Below are 17,706 nucleotides of genomic sequence, written 5' to 3'. Positions count from 1 at the left end.
CAACTTTAAAAAAAGAAGCTAGAGAATTTAATTACTGCGCTCATTGGACTCAATCATAAAATATCCGAAACGTTAAACTTTTGCTCTTCTTCATAGCACAACCAATTTATTTCCCATTTGAACAGTTAAAATACTTAGTTGTTGTAGTAGTGATAAAAATAGAAGTGGAGTTGGTATGATAGACAGAGGTCTAGGGTGAGATGAGGGGGGAAGAAGAATTGTTTTGAGTAGTGGTAGTAGTAGTAGTAGTAGTTACAGTAGCAGTATTGAAGTAGTCGCATTGTTGTTGGTGGTGGTGGTGGGCGACACCATTGTTTTCAGTATTAGCTTTAGTGGTAGTGGTGCTGATTTTGGTTGAGACGAGACTGTCAAACAGACCTACGGGATAGACAAACATATATATATAAAAAAAGCTTAAACTAATAAGACTTTCAAGCACCATTATCTTCCAACTAAATCGTAGCACTTACTGTCTACCGTAAATAGAAAGTAGTAAACAAGTCTTCATTACTAGAGAGCTTGTCAATGATGCTACAATCTTCTAGTCTCCTCCGATTTGTCGCTGTTATTATTATTATGTGCCAGGTAATTCTCACTGTATTTTTGTTTTAATTTTCTTTTCTTCTTTGTTTGTCTGTTTGCTTCTTTATCGACATTTTCCCCCCTCAGTCACCTATATACTATCCCCAGTTCCCGGTAACGTACTTTTTGAACTCGCTGGACCCTTCGGTTTTTGTACCCATCATCACAACGCTGCTTAACGGCCACTGGCAACCGTATTGCAAGTGCGACTTAAACAGAAAGATGCTGCAAAACTGGGTGGTATCAAAATAGGCAGAACAGGATTGTTAATGAAGTCCATAAAAAACAGACGATATTATGTGTGTGGTGTGCATGAAGGCAATGCATGCCTAAGATATCTAAGAGAATGCAATTAAATAAAAAAATTTCACTTATGGTAGACGACTAAATGAAACCTACTTTAGTTATAGCCTTTAAAATTGTATTCTCTGGCTTAAGTACCAAGAGTCACCCCTAATATGTGTGTATCCGTGTATATACATACACACTCATGTATATATTATAATGAGATTTCACCTTCCACTTAGTGTTAATTATTTTTTCATAATTGGTATCCTAAAAGCTTTATATATACTTATGTACAATATATATATTTGTTTATCTCATGCTTTTTGGTACTTCTGTCGATAGAAGACCGAGATGACATTTAACAAATTCTTCGATAAATAATAACGGGTGAGGAATGCGTGTATTTTTATGAATGTCATAATTATGTGTGTAGTTGAAAATACTAAGAATCTTTGTGCCTAGCATGTAAAATTAATTTAAGCATATACACATGTGTATGTATATGCATTATTATGAATGTCTTGTTGACACGCATATAAGCTGTTGATGTATGTGCCTGTGTGTGTAATTATTAGTCTGTAGAAAGAAAGGTTAGTATTAGTTTTCGGCTTTCTCGACGAGTGAGAAGTTACTCGAATGCTGTATATTATATATATATATATAGTAAATTCTGTATTGGTGTATATGTAAATCTTATGCGTACGTATATGTATTTTTCTTGATGTATGTATACGTGTGTATTATTTCTTAGTGATATATATTTACTGATACGTGTATTTCTATTACTGTGTGTATATGTGTATGTGTTTGTTGATGTCTTCATGTGTAACGCTCTAGTTTTTAATTCTATTCACATCCAACATTCTTTATAAGAATACGCCCTGGCCATTATTTAGTTTAACTCTCTAGTTTCCTGCTTTTTGTGGGAGGGACATACTTGGACTGTGAACCGTTTGATTTAGGACTACGGGGAAAAAGTGCTTTCGTTTCATATGCACCCTATATTAAATATATCCGTATTGTAACTGTAACAGTGAAAGACTCATCCAAATGGACGAGGTACACATTCTTCACACTTCTAACTACGTAACAAGTGACACTATTTCTCTGTTTAGAGACAGCTTTAAGATTTTCTTTTGTTACTAATTAGTAATATATAGACTATTGATTAGGTCCCTGCTTTAATTAGATACATATGTAATTATGCAGGCATTATTTTTTTTCAACATTCACAGCTAAAATATGTTTAATTATTGCATGAATATGGGTGAGTGAAGTTTGTCGTCTTTTAATATATGTCAGATCAGACGTTGTCTGTCTGTGTGTCTCAGTTGTAAACATCACTAGACCTCCCTCGTCCCCACCACGGAACCTCCTCCTCATCACCACCACCATCTTTTCAGTATACTGATATTTTCTTCATTTAGTCTCGTTCTTCGACAAAAGCGGTTTCGGATCGATTAGTATTATTTCATACATAGACATGTACTTTGAAAAGGTTATTTAATTTTTTTTTTTTCAAGAAATGAGAAGCCGTGACAGTTTGCATTTCCCCCAAAGATATATTATTAACTGCTTAAGTTAGAGATCATTATTAAACACAAATCTTAACTCATTATAAGTTGATGATATCCATCCTGAGCAAAATTTGGTATGTAATTATATAACCACAAGCGATTTTGCTTGCTGCCGGATTCGAACTTACATATGGGAAACGGGACATGATTTAATTGGTGCAAACCATTTTGTCCGACACTATCAATTATGTCTGTCTTTAGCAATATAGGTTTCTTGCTATAACAGCAATACTAATGGTGACAGTTATCACAATATCAGTTAGGGATGATTATGGTAATGTTAATGATTATAATAAAGAATTCAAAATATGTCACACACCAACGGTTGAGTATGTATGTATGTATGTATATATATATACATATATATATATATATATATATATATTATATATATAATAAGCAAACATTGTGTGGACGTAATGTTGAGAATATTCTTAACTATTCTGAGTTTCCCGAGTATCCTCATTCATCACAAATACAACATATCGATTTGTAGGTATATTTTATATACACCATACAATGTAGAGATTAGTCGAGTGATTCTTAAATTCACAAATACAAGGCCCAACATCATCACCACCAAAATATTAGGGTGAATATTTTGCTCCCCACCCCTACCGGTAAGAAAGTGGAGGAGCAAAGAAAAAAAAAGCTAGACAAAAAACAAGTTGCTCTTTATGATTTTTCTTTCTTTGCTATGGTACTGAAAAATTTGTAAAGGCTTTAACGTTTCTTAATTTAATTAAACACACCAATTTTTTTTGTAGTAGCTATTGACCCATTTCACCCCTTACATATGGATTTGTACATATGCTAACGTGTGTCTATGTATGTATGTGTATATATATATATATACACACTCACACATGCGTACGTACATATACTCACGTCATACATACGTATGTGCTACATACATTGACCTCAATGTGTGTATATGCTTGCGTATAGCTCTTGATACTTTTAATGTGTATATAAACACGCGCAGACGCAGACACAGAAAACTTAATACGTCCAAACCACATTGGCTAGTTTTACCACTTCATCTTACATATAATCATCATGATCTCTCCTCACTGCCATTTTAGGTGGGGGGGGGGGGGCTGCATTTGTTGTTGTTGGCAGTGGTGTTGATATTGTTACTGTTAAATGTTTCTTTTGCCAGACGGATTTTTTAGCTTTGTGTTTAGGGTCAGGTTAACTCAGCTGTAACCAGTTCGTCTCATAATCGTCACACATATCTGCACTCTCCAATGTCTGTCCTTCCTCGAACAGCCCTCAAATCGCAACGATACGGTATGATTTGAAGGAATTGGTGGCTATTTCTGGCAGATCGACTAACGAAGGGAGTCCTTCTTTGTGTTGTTGGGGGTTGTTTGGGAGTCAACGAAGAAGCTTCTACACAACCCTCTCACTTGACCTACTAGAAATAGCGACTAAATCGCTATTAAGAAAAAGTGAACGTAAATATAGTCCTAGTTTTCATCCCTACCAAGGCGGATTGGAGTGTCACGGTTGGAATGTGCTTGAACGAAATCACAAAAATGCATTGTGTATGCAATATATCCATATCGAGATTAAGTTTCTGATATATGAGACGTTAAGCGGTATATATATATATATATATACATATATATATATATATAATCATATGAGTGCTTGCATGCGTACTTACTATATGCATTCATGTCTAATATATTATACACTAAGTGGTGACGTTGCGAGAAAATATCCCTTTGAATGGATGTTTAAATTACTGACTATATATATTTATATATACGCACATATATGCGTGTGTATATAGTATGTATAGACATGGATCATACCACATTTTACTAATGCATCCACTTTCAGTAAATGTAGTGACAGCTTAATTTTGTATACAAGTTACAAGTTCTTATGATTGATTACCGACATTGTTAGAATGTAAGCAAATAACTGGCCCACCTCCCATTGATGGCAGCCACTATGTCGTCACTCGACCTACGAGAAAAAGCAACCAAATCTCACGCTTCACACTCTTTATTCACGAAAACAGCCGGCTACATTGGTAGTCTTCGACATCTCTAAGAGAAAGTGGGATGATTATGATTGGTACAGCTTTAAATATAGGCTTGCTCGCTTAGGGATGAGCTGGGAGGAAAACGCGAGCAAACGTGTGATTCTTTTTCAAGATCTGTTAAATATAGTAATATACATTCGCCTCAAATTATTCGGTACTGTCTCTAAAACGAAAAAAAATACAAGTTGGATAATGTAGTTTGTAAATGTAATTTACGTCTGAAGGAACATTGCCTTCGAACATAGATCTGTCTGCTCTATTCGGCTTGACTTGGGGTTAAATATTAATATTTTCTGCTCTAGGCGCAAGGCCCGAAATTTTTTTGGGTGGGGTTGGGGGGGGGCAACCGATTGGATCGACTCCAGTACGCAAATGGTACTTAATTTATCGACCCCGAAAGGATGAAAGGTAAAGCTGTCCTCGGTGGAATTTGAACTCAGAACGTAAAGACAGACGAAATGCTGTTAAGTATTTCGCCCGGCGTGCTAACGTTTCTGCCAGTCCGCCGCCTTATGGGGGTCAAATAATTGTCGGCATCACACCACTTCGAACTGAATGATCGGCGGCGTGAGGATGAATGCAGCTTTCTTTGGAAAATCCTTAACCGACTTCGATTATCATGAATACTATGTTTGTCTGTGTGTATGCGTAGACTTGTTGGATATTAAGTCACGTATGTACGCGTCTGCAATGATGTTCAATAGTGTCTGCATGCCAAGGGTGATTGATCGCTAGCCAAGCGGTCTTAGTTGTGTTTCTATAAACGCTAAAAAAACGGACACCTGCAGTATAACACTCAAAATTGATTGTTATTGTTTAAGCTGTAAGTCTGTCTTGATCGAACAGGCTTATGATCAAAAGGGTTTTTTTAGTGCTATCTACGATTACATCTCTCTAATGTGTGTCCTTCATTTATTTGAGACAGTAGTGTGTGATTTCAATGATTTTTAATTGCAATTTCTAACCTTATCAGCGGCCACTGAGAGACGGACATCAACAATATAGAGCAGCTGCCAATGAAGTTAGTGTCATAATTTGGCCGTAGGTATGATGGTTTAAAGAACTTTAATGCTATCTCTCTCTCTCTCTCTCTCTCACACACACACACACACACACACTCATTCACACTCTAATATTTGAGTGAGTGTGTGTGTGTAAGGGAGAGATAAATACACGTTAATAGTGTTTTTTTTTCACTCACAAACATTTAACAAAGCACAGCTGGTATCGTGTTTACATGATATCGGACGTACTCGAGAACGGATGAGAGAATCTGCATGTGGTAGCTCGACGTGCTAAAAACAACAGTCAAATCTTCTAATCACAGCCTACTTTTTTTTCCTAAGGAAAAAGTGAGTTACCCATAGCTGTCTTTGATCATAAGTCTACTCGATCAAGTTTGGTTTGTGGGTTAAAACAAAAACATCAGCGGAGGTAAAGAATAAGTACACTACCAGTTTTCGGCGTAACAAAAACTCTAACCCTAAACACCCGGTGTGCGTATTCTTTACTTTGGCCCATTCAGCTTCACTTTTTCTTCTACTTGCCTCAGTTACTGGTGTGTGGCCATGCTGGAGCACCGTCTTGAAGGACTTTTAGTCGAAATCATCGCCTTCAGTATTTATTTAAAGTCTGCTACTTATCCTATCGGTCTTTTTTGCCGAACCTCTAAGTTACTGGGACGTAAAACAATACCGGTTGTCAAGCGGTGGAAGCACACACATACACACATGTACGACAGGATTTCTTTTTTCAGTTTCTGTCCCCCAAATCCACTCACACGGTTTTGATTGGCCTTGGGATTGAACCCAGCACCATGTGTTTGGGAAGCAAACTTCTTACCACACAGCCACGCCTGCGCCCTGTATCAAGAAGGAAAATATAACAGGTCTTGTAGGAACTTTCCAGTTAACCAAAACATTTAATGTTCCTACATCGTCTCTACTTTTCATGCATCACAAACTCCTTCTACGCACTATTAAAGACAGGAAGAAGAAAACATCAAATATACACACACACACACTTCCTTTACGGTCGTATGTCAGTCTTTGGTCCTTTGTCAGTCCGTCAGAACAGGCCTATTAATTAAGCAAGACGTTCTGCTAGTGATCATCCTACCTTTTTGCATATTTATGATTATTTTGCCAAATGTGGCCTTGTCCAGTGTTTCATGCTCCTTCCCTCTATTTCAGACAGCAGTTTGTGGTCTGAAGAATATTTGGTTTCTATTTCTTATTTCTTTATTGCCCACAAGGGGCTAAACACAGAGGGAACAAACAAAGACAGACGAAGGGATTAAGCCGATTAGATCAACCCCAGTGTGTAACTGGTACTTAATTTATCGACCCTGAAAGGATGAAAGGCAAAGTCGACCTCGGCGGAATTTGAACTCAGAACGTAAAGACAGACAAAATACCTCTAAGCTTTTCGCCCGGCGTGCTAACGTTTCTGCCAGCTCTAACAGATCGAGTGAACCCCTTGGCCTCTAGATGCTCCCTTGGGATGTGTGTGTGTGTGCACGCGTATATATATATATACACAAAATAAGAAAATGGAGATATACATCCAAATCAAATATCAATTACCAGATAATACCCAATCACATACTTTATTAAACCACCACATAAGGAACTTTAAGGTGAAACATAATAATGTAGAACAAAACAGTGTACATAAAGGAGTAATGTTATACAATAAGTACAATATGTATAAGAGAATATAAGTAAATATAAATATAAATATAGACTACATCTTACAGCTGTTTCGGCCATGCAGATAAGTATGTCTCATTTTACTTATATTAGCCATTTATGGTAGGTCAATATGTAGTTATAAATGAGACATTTACAAAAATATCCTAAGGCCTCTCCGGAGATTATGTGATACAAATCAGATTACATACACACTTATATAGGTTTGGGTACATACCCATAGTAAAACATATACATATACATATGAGTGCATATACTCATACTCCTATACATATACATAATAATATAAATAATATAAATCAATAAACATACATATGTTCCACATTCAATGTTACAGTTTTTCAACTTAATATTGTGATAATTACAATGTAGAAAAACATACACATATTAATACCTAAATGCAGATATACAGAGTCAAGAGTACATTATATTAATTCTTATTAATTTCCAAAATGTCATTAATGTTAGCATCATTATCATTACCACTAATGCTACCAATATCATCATTCATATTATTATTAATAACGCTAATACTAGAAAAACAATATATAGATTCCATTATTAGCAATATAGTCACAATAGTACCACAATACCATGCAAAGTGTTAAATATCTGCATATACATACGAAATATGAAATAAAAGCATTCTGTCTACACGACATTAAGATCCACAGGTGCACAGATGTACGTCCGAGTTCACTAGCAGTATATTGGATATATGTTATCCCATGGAGGGTTGCATTTACAACCCCTATCTCAATTTGTATATATATAAACTTGAAGACCCTGTGCAACCATAGGTGAAATAGAACAACGTGTGTGTGATTCGTTACTCCTGGCACAGCACTGTTTTGTTCGTGTCTCGAAGTTGTACATGCTATGTTTAGGTCTCATATGCTGCAAATAAGTTCTGTTTCTTCGTGGTATAATCTTACTTTTGGCATCTGTATATTTATTTGGTCGACGTAAGTCATTGAATTTCGTCTTAATCTACGAACCATCGAAGAAAGCTTTTCGTAATTGCTTGATCTGCTAGAAATAGCAGTCAAGTTTCCCTTAAACAACACCGTACTGCTTTACAAAATGTGAAGATACTTTGGATATTACACATTGATGTAGATATTACTTTATCCGAGAAAAGAAAGCGATGGGATGATCACGAATAGAAAACTTTTGACATTATTCAGGCAAGTTTTACCTTGAGTTAAACAAAAACATCAAAAGTTTTAGCAATTGTAGTGGAATTTGTGTGTATGTATAATTTCAAACGCAATGTGTACATTTGTAAAGTAGTAGGTGTGTATATTATATAAAGCTGAATGTTTTAATAAGACACTATCTGCACCGAACACTCTTTGTTCATAGTACAAAATTGTCAACAATTTATGCAGGCATATAGTGTATAAATTATTATTCAAGTAGTGGAGTCGATGATGTCCCCAATTTCCAAGCCTTGTATCAATGTTACAGGCAACTTATACATACATTTTATATATATATATATATAAAGATATATATATATATCATCATCACCATTTAGCGTCCACTTTCCATGGTAGCATGGGTTGGACGGTTCAACTGGGGTCTGTGAAGCCAGAAGGCTGCATCAGGCCCAGTCTGATCTGGCAGTGTTTCTACGGCTGGATGCCCTTCCTAACGCCAACCACTCCGTGAGTGTAGTGGGTGCTTTTTACAGGTGCCAGATGGAGCTAGCAAACGGCCACGAATGGATGGTGCTTTTACGTGCCACCGGCACGGGCGCCAGGCGAGGCTGGCAACGGACACGAACGGATGGTGCTTTTACGTGCCACCGGCACGGGGGCCAGGCGAGGCTGGCAACGGACACCAACGGATGGTACTTTTTACGTGCCATATATATATATATATATATATACACACACACGTGTATATGTGTGTATGCTTATACACATGTTTATACATACACACATATACGTATATATGCATGCATGTATAATTATTTGTGGCATAGGCACAAGGCCTGGAATTTGCGAAAGAGGATATATATTATATATACATATGTATGTATGTCTGTATATATAGAAAAAGTCGTCAGCAAGCTGAGTTTCAACTTTGATGTCATACATATCAGAAATTTGACCCTTCCCCTAATTTCCATGCTCTTAGTCTCATTATTTCTTTTCCTCATTGTCCTTAAAGTATTTTGTAATAGAAGTGGAATTTCCTGTCAAAACCATTCTTTTTCTCTTTGGAGTAAATTACCTTTTTCTCCCATTTCATTTTTCTTCGTTTTCTTTTTTTCCTGTGTATCTTTGTTTCCTTAAGACATAATTGTAACAGATTGTCCTTGATTAACTTTGTTAGCCTGACCTATGGCATTCCAACCATGGCAGTCTTGTCTTTCTCATGGGCTTTGTGCATCTAGGAATACATTACCCAGTGTTTTCTCTTTTCAAGATAGTAGGGTTATATACTTTGAGGGAAATTTGGCTCTTGTTGACTCATCTTAATCTATCTGAGCTCAAGTAATATTTATAATCTGTTCCAAATCTCTTCACTTTGTCATAAACTTATGACCTGTATAAAATTGTTATGACTTGACCTTTCATTTGAGTTGGTATTTCCAGCCTTGACACTTTTTCTCATGTCATAATTTCCAGATTATGAAGAAAACTTTTTCAACCTTATACATTTTTTGTTGGCAATATGAATTCAAAGAATAACGTTATTGGTTGTAACCATTAACTTTATCAAAAGTTACATGACCTGATCTTATTTAAGTAGAGTGAAAATTTGGATACGTTCATAAGCTATCTAGATATGTGATTACCTATATTTCAAGGAAAGCACTTTGAAGTCAAATTTTCAATTTATTTTTTCTCAAATTTTTCTGTGTTTGTGAACTTTGTTAGATATTTTTTTGCTAATGCAGACATCCACTTATCCTCACACACACACACACACACAAGTTCAGGCATGGCTGTATTCACATGGTTTGAGGTTCAGTCCTGCTGCATGTCTCTTTGGGTGAGTGTTTTCTACAACCATGGGCTGATCAAGCCCTTATGAGTGGATTTGGTAGGCTGAGACTGAAAAACAAGAATCATGCATGTTTGTGTATATGCATTTGTGTGTCTCTTCATGTTGGCATCACGAACCTGTTGTAGACAAGTGTCACTGCCATAAAAAGAATGTCCTTTGTTTCTATTCTTCCAAGAAAACATCCAGTCATGGGGAAACATTACCTTGCTTGGAAACAAGTGAGAGTTGGCGACAGGAAGGGCATCTGATATAATCAGAGAGATCAAAGCCGGAACCATATGAACTTGCTTTCATGATGGCTTTTGCTGACAACAAGTCACTTAATTCTGATTTCATACCCTTCGTTCATCATCACTCCTTCTGCTTTTCCCTCCCTCTCCCCCTCTCCCATCTGTGTTGGTTATAAGTAACAACAAAGCCTAATCTTGCTCTTATGCACACCATCCCCACCATTGCTGGTTTCTAATCTTTATCCCCAGTCAAACCTTAGTGGGATGTTGATGTGGTTTATTACTGCTATCTGATATTATCTCTTCTCCCCCTCTTGCCATTTCATCATCTGTACAGTCTATGGTATCATACATATGCACTCTTTCCAGTCAGTTTCATGTCTTTGTCTATTTGTTTCCCTTAATACACAATCATTTTTGTTCTCATTTAACCCAAGTTAACCCTGGGCTGTCATCAAAGGCATTCCAGTTGTAATCATCTCACTAGAGATGTGTTGGACTATATTATCTAATATGCCCTTATTTGAGATGGTAGGGTTTTGACTTGAGGGATATTTTGACTGTTGTTTCTAGCAGGTCCAGGGACCATGTAGCAGCTCCCTCATCTTGTCTTGTTAATATTCTGTTGTTTTCATCTAGTCTGTGTTTTGATGCCACTTATGTTGTTTTATCTGCTAATCCTTCCACTCTCACAAACATTTCTATTCAATGAGGGGAACCTCATCATCGATTCTTAACTACAAACTTCTGCAGTTCATCTCGCTAAAAAGAAGACATTAATGGTTTCAGGTTCTGGCACAAACCCAAACAACATCTAATCTAAGCTAATTCTCCTCCTAATTAACCGTACTGTAACTTTCTGCTATTTTCGTAACTTAGTCCATCACTTTGATACCTCTGTAATTACTCCTTTCATAAACCTCTTCTTTGCCCTTGCAGCAGCAGTTGAAGATGCTGCTACACCAGTCATTGAGGATAACACCTCCATGTGCCATCTGATAGCAGCAGATGCGGTCTTTATTTTCACCATGTGTAAACAGACAATGGAGCTTAGTGCAATTCCTGTCCTCACCAGCTCTTGTTAAACTGTCCAATCCATGCCAGCATGGAAAACGGACATTAAGTGCTAATAAAATGATGCATATACACTGAGGTGTTCAAGACCTTATTGGACATTCACGTATCTATTACCAATTATCATGAATTTGTCAGCATACTCTAGGTCAATGACAGTGAAATCTTGTCCCAAGAAATCTGCATAAACGTGCTCTGCCATTCAGCTGCTGAGATCGTCAAAGAGCTAGTCAGAAAAAATGAATTTCAAAGATTTCAGATTTCTCACCATTGTACTGAATCTTTATTTGTGTAGAGTTGCATGCTCTAATTAGACTTCGCAGCTTCACAAGTCATCCATCTACAATCTTGATATCCTTGTATTTCGTGTTGCAAGCAACAGAATCAAAGGCTGCTGTGGTTTGCCTTCACTGCAAAATTTCCATGTTATAATTATTCAAGTAATGGTGTTAAGTATTTACCAAAAATAGTATTGGTATATTTTCTGAAAGTCACATTGCCTCAATAAATGTGATATAGCTCAACAGAAAATGGTTTTAAACATGACATTCTTCAACAAAAGAAAGATTGGTTTATAAAACTGTTTTCTGTGTAAAACATGACATTCCTCAACAAAAAGATTGAAGTATAAAACTGCTTTCTATACACATGGTACCTTCTGTCATTTTCAAAGTTGGCTTTGGTTTAGGTCAAAATCCATGTACTAAAAAAAAAAGCAAAAACAAGAAGAACTGCATCTTGCTATGCTTTATATCTTGTAAGACATGATGAATGATCATGCTGGATTTACACAAGTTAGATAGTATTTGACCACCTTTGCTTTCACTGAATCTTCCATATTTTCACTCTGGATGTCATATCAAACTTAGAAATTCATTATCATTGTCTGATTAATTCCTTTCAGCAATTCTTGCTCAAAACTGCCCCCATTAGTTTGGCCGTGCATCATCATCTTTGAAGAAACAAACTCATTCAGGATGCATTTAAACCAAAGTCCCTCCTGAGATGGTGTAAGCAGTGAGGTAGACAACTGAAAACGCCAGTTAGTATGATTGTTGGATCTTGAAATGATGTCTGATCTTCATGTACCATGTCTGCTGTCAGAATCACAATTGGTTGATGATCTCCATGTTAAATGCCTGTGATCTCAATGGTTAGCATCTTTTTGTGATGCTGCGGATTCACTTGCTGGAGCCAGCTCAACTCCTGCCTGGTGAAAGCAAATACAAATGAACCAATGAAAAAACTTCTGTGAAATCACTTGAGCTGCCAGGTTAAGTAATCCCATTGCAGCCAAATCTCTCTTGAATCATTCTTTGTTGTTTTGAACTTGGGTCTTAATTAGGCTCCCCTTTCAATCCCTTCAGCCTTTTCTGAGTCCCTAAGATCTGAGTAACTAATGTTGCATTTTCTTTAACTTGAAGTAGACGCAGCAGATGTTTCCCTGTGTAGGATGTTGCTCTATAGCTGGTAGCTTCCTCCTCCAAGATGAATTAAACTCTGTACTACAAGCTAATGAAGCACTCTGGTATCTAGTTGACCATGGTTGTCTGTTCCTTCTGCATACACACACACACATGCGCGCACAATCTCTCCATCCATCCACCCAGTTATGAGAACAATTAAATGTTGTCCTCATGATAAAAAGACCAGCTTTACCTTTCATCTGTCTGAAATCAATAAAATATATCAGCCGAAATCAATAATATAATCAACTGTTCCCTTTTACAAAAGTCAATATACTTGATCGCTCATTGATGGATTCCTGTAATCATTGAAAGCTTAAGTAATTCTTTCCATTTGTCTACATTAGTACATGGATAAATAAATCAGTAATGATAGGATAGTATGATATGAAATTATTGATTCAGCATTCTATTTTATTTATACTTTGGAAATCTCAACACCTGATATTAGTATCTCATGATTCTATCCAATATTTTGTGCCAAATGTATTACAGTATTTTCTCCTTTTAGTATTCAGATTTGCTTGTCAAATGTATTGCTTATTTCTTCACATTGCATTATTTTGTAGCTTCAAGATGATGTGTGTGTATGTTTTCAGAATTACATTGTAGGGCAGGTGTGAGGGGTTGGATCTGGTCAGTTTTAGCATAATGCACGGAGAATATTTGGGCCGGATTAAATGCAAACGGGTTAAATTTAAACTGTGGGGGTTTTAGGATGAGTAAATGTCGTTGATCAGTGTGTATGTACAGCACTGACTGGTGGTCCAGAATCTCTTATAATCTGCACTAATTACCTGTATACTAATGCACCTGTATTACATTTGATTATCCAGGTGAATTTAAAATTTAATTTAGAGATGACCATTCCTGCTTTGGAAAAAGAAATAATCTGGAAAGGTTTTGGAAGTAAAGGTTCTAGAAAAGCAATGGTGTACCTGTGTATGCAATGCTTTCTATGAAAATTGCAATAGGTGTGAATTTAGATTCCTGGATGTGTTCATGTAGTCATGAGTAAAATATCGTATTTGTACATAGGCACAAAGCCTTGAATTATGTGGAGAGGGTATTTTTGATGAGATTGTATTAGACATAAAAACGTTAGTGCTGTCAAATATCACAAAACTCACTGAATGTGGATGATTGTTTTCATTGTTATGTGTTCTAAATTCACTGTTAAACGTTTTAGCTGAGTAGCTAAGAAGTTTGCAATCTCAAGGCCCCAGGAACAATTTCATCGCTTGGCATTTAGGGCAGGTGTCTTTGCTATAATCTTGAGTTAACCCCTAGCCTTGTGAAAGAAATTGGGTCAACAGAAACTTTGTGGAAACTTGTTAGGTGGATTGCATCTATGATTCAAAGGTCCAACTATGATACATGAGTCATACTGATTCAGTTTGGACATTATTTAAGGGGACATGTGTCTGTGAAATATTCAGCCACTTATTTAATTCAGGTGTTTGGTTGACTGAACAAATGTTCATTGATGAAACCAATAGCTGATTCATCACATGCATATACACACAACTATATCAACTTAACCCTTTATAATATAGAATTATGTTTTCTATAATTTGCTATTAATTAATGGTCATCTCTTGATATGAGAAAACAGTTTTACAATTTGTACAGCTGGTCTGTTGATAGTGATCAAATGTTTGTGCTGTACATTAGCTCACTTCCTCTGTTAAATCTACATTGCCTGTGCAGGTGCATGGTATGCCATATGTCAGCTGTCAAAGCAATCACAGAGCTGCATGAAATGAAATGCTTTGCTCAAGAACACAATACACCAACCAATCTGGGAATTGAACCTACCATCTTGCAATCATGGGTGTAACACCTTAACCATTAGGCCACACACCCTAATATTATAATCTGGTTTTATAGAAACAATAATGATAGTGTGTGTATGTGGGAGTGTGTTCCTGGTAAACACACTCTATCTAATTTACAATCTCTTGTTTTCCTGACTGAACAAAAATATTTGTTAGCCCACTCCTACTTGACAAGTAGACAGGTATAAAAATACTTGTTCCAACAAATAAAACTTCCCACCTAATTCTAAGACTTGGAAGTCTCTTTCTTGTAATCACTATGCAAGCATCAAGTCTCTCCTCTTCTGTTTGAGATCTCTACTTTAATCTCACCTTACAAGATATCTCATGCAACACCTTACAAGATATCTCATCCAGTCCAACTGATTATAAGCCCATGACTCACCAACACAGCAGCTGTCTCCTCAATCTGACTATTCTGTTGTTAAATACAATTGCTTCCCTTCCTCAGAACTAACCAGTTGTATACCACCTCTACCCTGACACACCACTTTCTCCCTCCCTCACATCACTTACACTATCTTGTCAACTTATATCCCACACTAAAGACTTCATTATCTTTCCTGGTAAGAATGCCAAGCTTCTAATTACTTTTCTATACATGTATTTCCTGTTAACCACCAGCTTATGGTTATTCAGTCTTGGAGGGACTGTGAAGGTCAAGAGTACAGCTCCTTCCTCCTGATTTAACCAGCATATTAAAAGAAGAGCTTCTTCGTTTCCTTATTTTTTTTCCCCTTGCAGACACAACCCTACATACATACAGATATTCAAACAATGTCAACTGCAGTCATACTTTTCATCCATCACACTGGGTTTTGAGGGTGAGCAAAAGCAATGAGCATTGCCCCTCTTCAGTTCTTTAGAGGGAACTAACTTGACTAAGTTAAACTCTCAGTCTAAATAAAGCATTGGCTTGAAAATATAACTTTTCACTTGGTGTCATCTTATCAGAGGACATATTGAGTTGGACTCTGGTGATCTCTTTAATTAGTTTTATAGCGACATTCTGACATATTCTAATGACCTTGTTGGGTTTACTTTGCTCCCACACACACTTTTTCTCCATTCCCCCATCTCCTACTTTAAATGAAAGTTCACTTGTCAAAGATATTTTTTTTACCTGGGAAAGCAAAGTTTAGAAGAAAGAGCTACTCCCCCATGCTTACAACTGTCAGTTTTCTGACAGGTCTCTGCACTTTCTCGCCCTGGCCTGTCATCACACTTAAATAAATCCTTTGTTATTGTTCAAGATACCCATTCTAGTTCTTTCTAGCTCCTTTTTTTTTTGTTAACCCTTCATTTTTAATTTTCTTTTAAAACATGCTCATGGGGAAAATATTAACTAACTTGGGTGACAAGAAAGACATCTGGCCATAGTACATTGGCCTCTACAAATTCCATTCAAGCATAGAAAAGTGGATGCTAAAATGGTGGTATATAAAATAGATATAGGTTGGTGGATAGATGCTTAGGGACACACTCTGCATGTAAACCAAATAAGGTTGATGCTGACATTGTAAAGTAAGTCAGGACATGTTAATTACACCCATCACCTATAGTGTAGAGAAAGAATTATTAACTTAACATTTTTGTTATTCAATATATATATATATATATATACATACACGTGTGTGTGTGTGTATGTATGTATATATATATAATCATCATCATCATCATTGTTTAATGTCCATTTTCTATGCTGGCATGGGTTGGACGGTTCGAATGGGGTCTGGGAAGCCAGATGGCTGCACCAGGCTCCAGTTTGATCTGGCAGTGTTTCTACAACCAGATGCCCTTCCTAACGCCGACCACTCTGACAGTGTAGTGGGTGCTTTTTATATGCCACTGGCACAGGGATCATGATTACAATTTCCATTTGATTTTGATGTACTAGGTCTCCTCAAGCACAGCATGTTGCCCTACAATCCAAGGTACCTTTGAGTGGGTTGGAGCTGGTTATGCGACGCTGGTGTAGGTTACAGCTGTGAACTCACTTTATCAGGTCTTCGCAGTCACAACATATCTCCAGAGGTCTTGGTCTTTCATCATTGCCTCTGTGAAATCCAACGTTTGAAGGTCATGCTTCACCACCTCATTCCATGTCTTCTTGGGTCTACCTCTACCCTGGATTCCTTCAACTGTTTGGGAGTGGAACTTCTTCACACAGCTCTTCTCATCTCTCTGTAGTACATGACCATACCAGTGCAAATGTCTCTCTTGCACGCCACATCCGATGCTTCTTATGTCTAACATTTCTCTCTGGTCGCTTACACTCTGTCGTGTGTGCACACTGACTTTAAACATCCAGCGGATCATGCTAGCTTCATTTCTTTTGAGCCTACACATGACCTCAGCAGTCATGGCCTATGTTTCACTGCCGTGAAGCATGACAGTTCGCACACATGTATTGTACAATCTACCTTTCACTCTGTCACCAGTAGAGGTAGAAGCTTTCTAAACTTTTCCCAGGGTATTCTTATTCTAGTGGTAACACTCTCTGAGTATCCACCCCCACTACAGACTTGGTTACCTAGGTAGTGGAAGCTATCAACTACTTCTGGTTTCTTCCCCTGGCATGTGATGGAATCTGTTTTCTGAGCATCTGTGGTGTTTATTGCCCTTGTGCATCTGCCACACACAAAAGCTATCTTCCCTTGATATTGCTGCACCTCTTATGTGTCAATAGCTTACACTGGGTACATCTTATGGAGTTTCTACCTACACCATAGCTTACACTGGGTACATCTTTCTGCCTACACCTTTTCTACAGATCGAGCAGGGCCTCCTACCTGAAGGGGCGTGTTGTGTTTGCCTTCCTACTTACTAGAACTTTGGTCTTTGCAACATTGACTCTAAG

General features: G+C 37.1%; 1 protein-coding gene across 5 annotated transcripts in view; it reads left to right on the top strand.

Moving 5' to 3' along the window:
* Positions 1–268: 268 nt before the first annotated feature.
* LOC115213837 (membralin) overlaps positions 269–17,706 on the top strand; it is a 93,907-nt gene continuing 76,469 nt past the window's right edge. For 2 of the 5 annotated variants that reach the window (XM_036504758.1, XM_029782764.2), the window contains exon 1: positions 272–585. The gene's annotated coding sequence lies outside the window, so the exon portion shown is untranslated. Of the gene's footprint in view, positions 586–17,706 lie in introns of all 5 variants that reach the window. The other 3 variants (XM_029782765.2, XM_029782762.2, XM_036504760.1) reach the window with 2 other exon arrangements.

Source organism: Octopus sinensis, linkage group LG7 (assembly GCF_006345805.1).
Source record: "Octopus sinensis linkage group LG7, ASM634580v1, whole genome shotgun sequence".
NCBI lineage: Eukaryota > Metazoa > Mollusca > Cephalopoda > Octopoda > Octopodidae > Octopus > Octopus sinensis.
The sequence above is the reverse complement of the archived record's forward strand: the minus strand, read 5'-3'. Positions and strand labels throughout refer to the sequence as shown.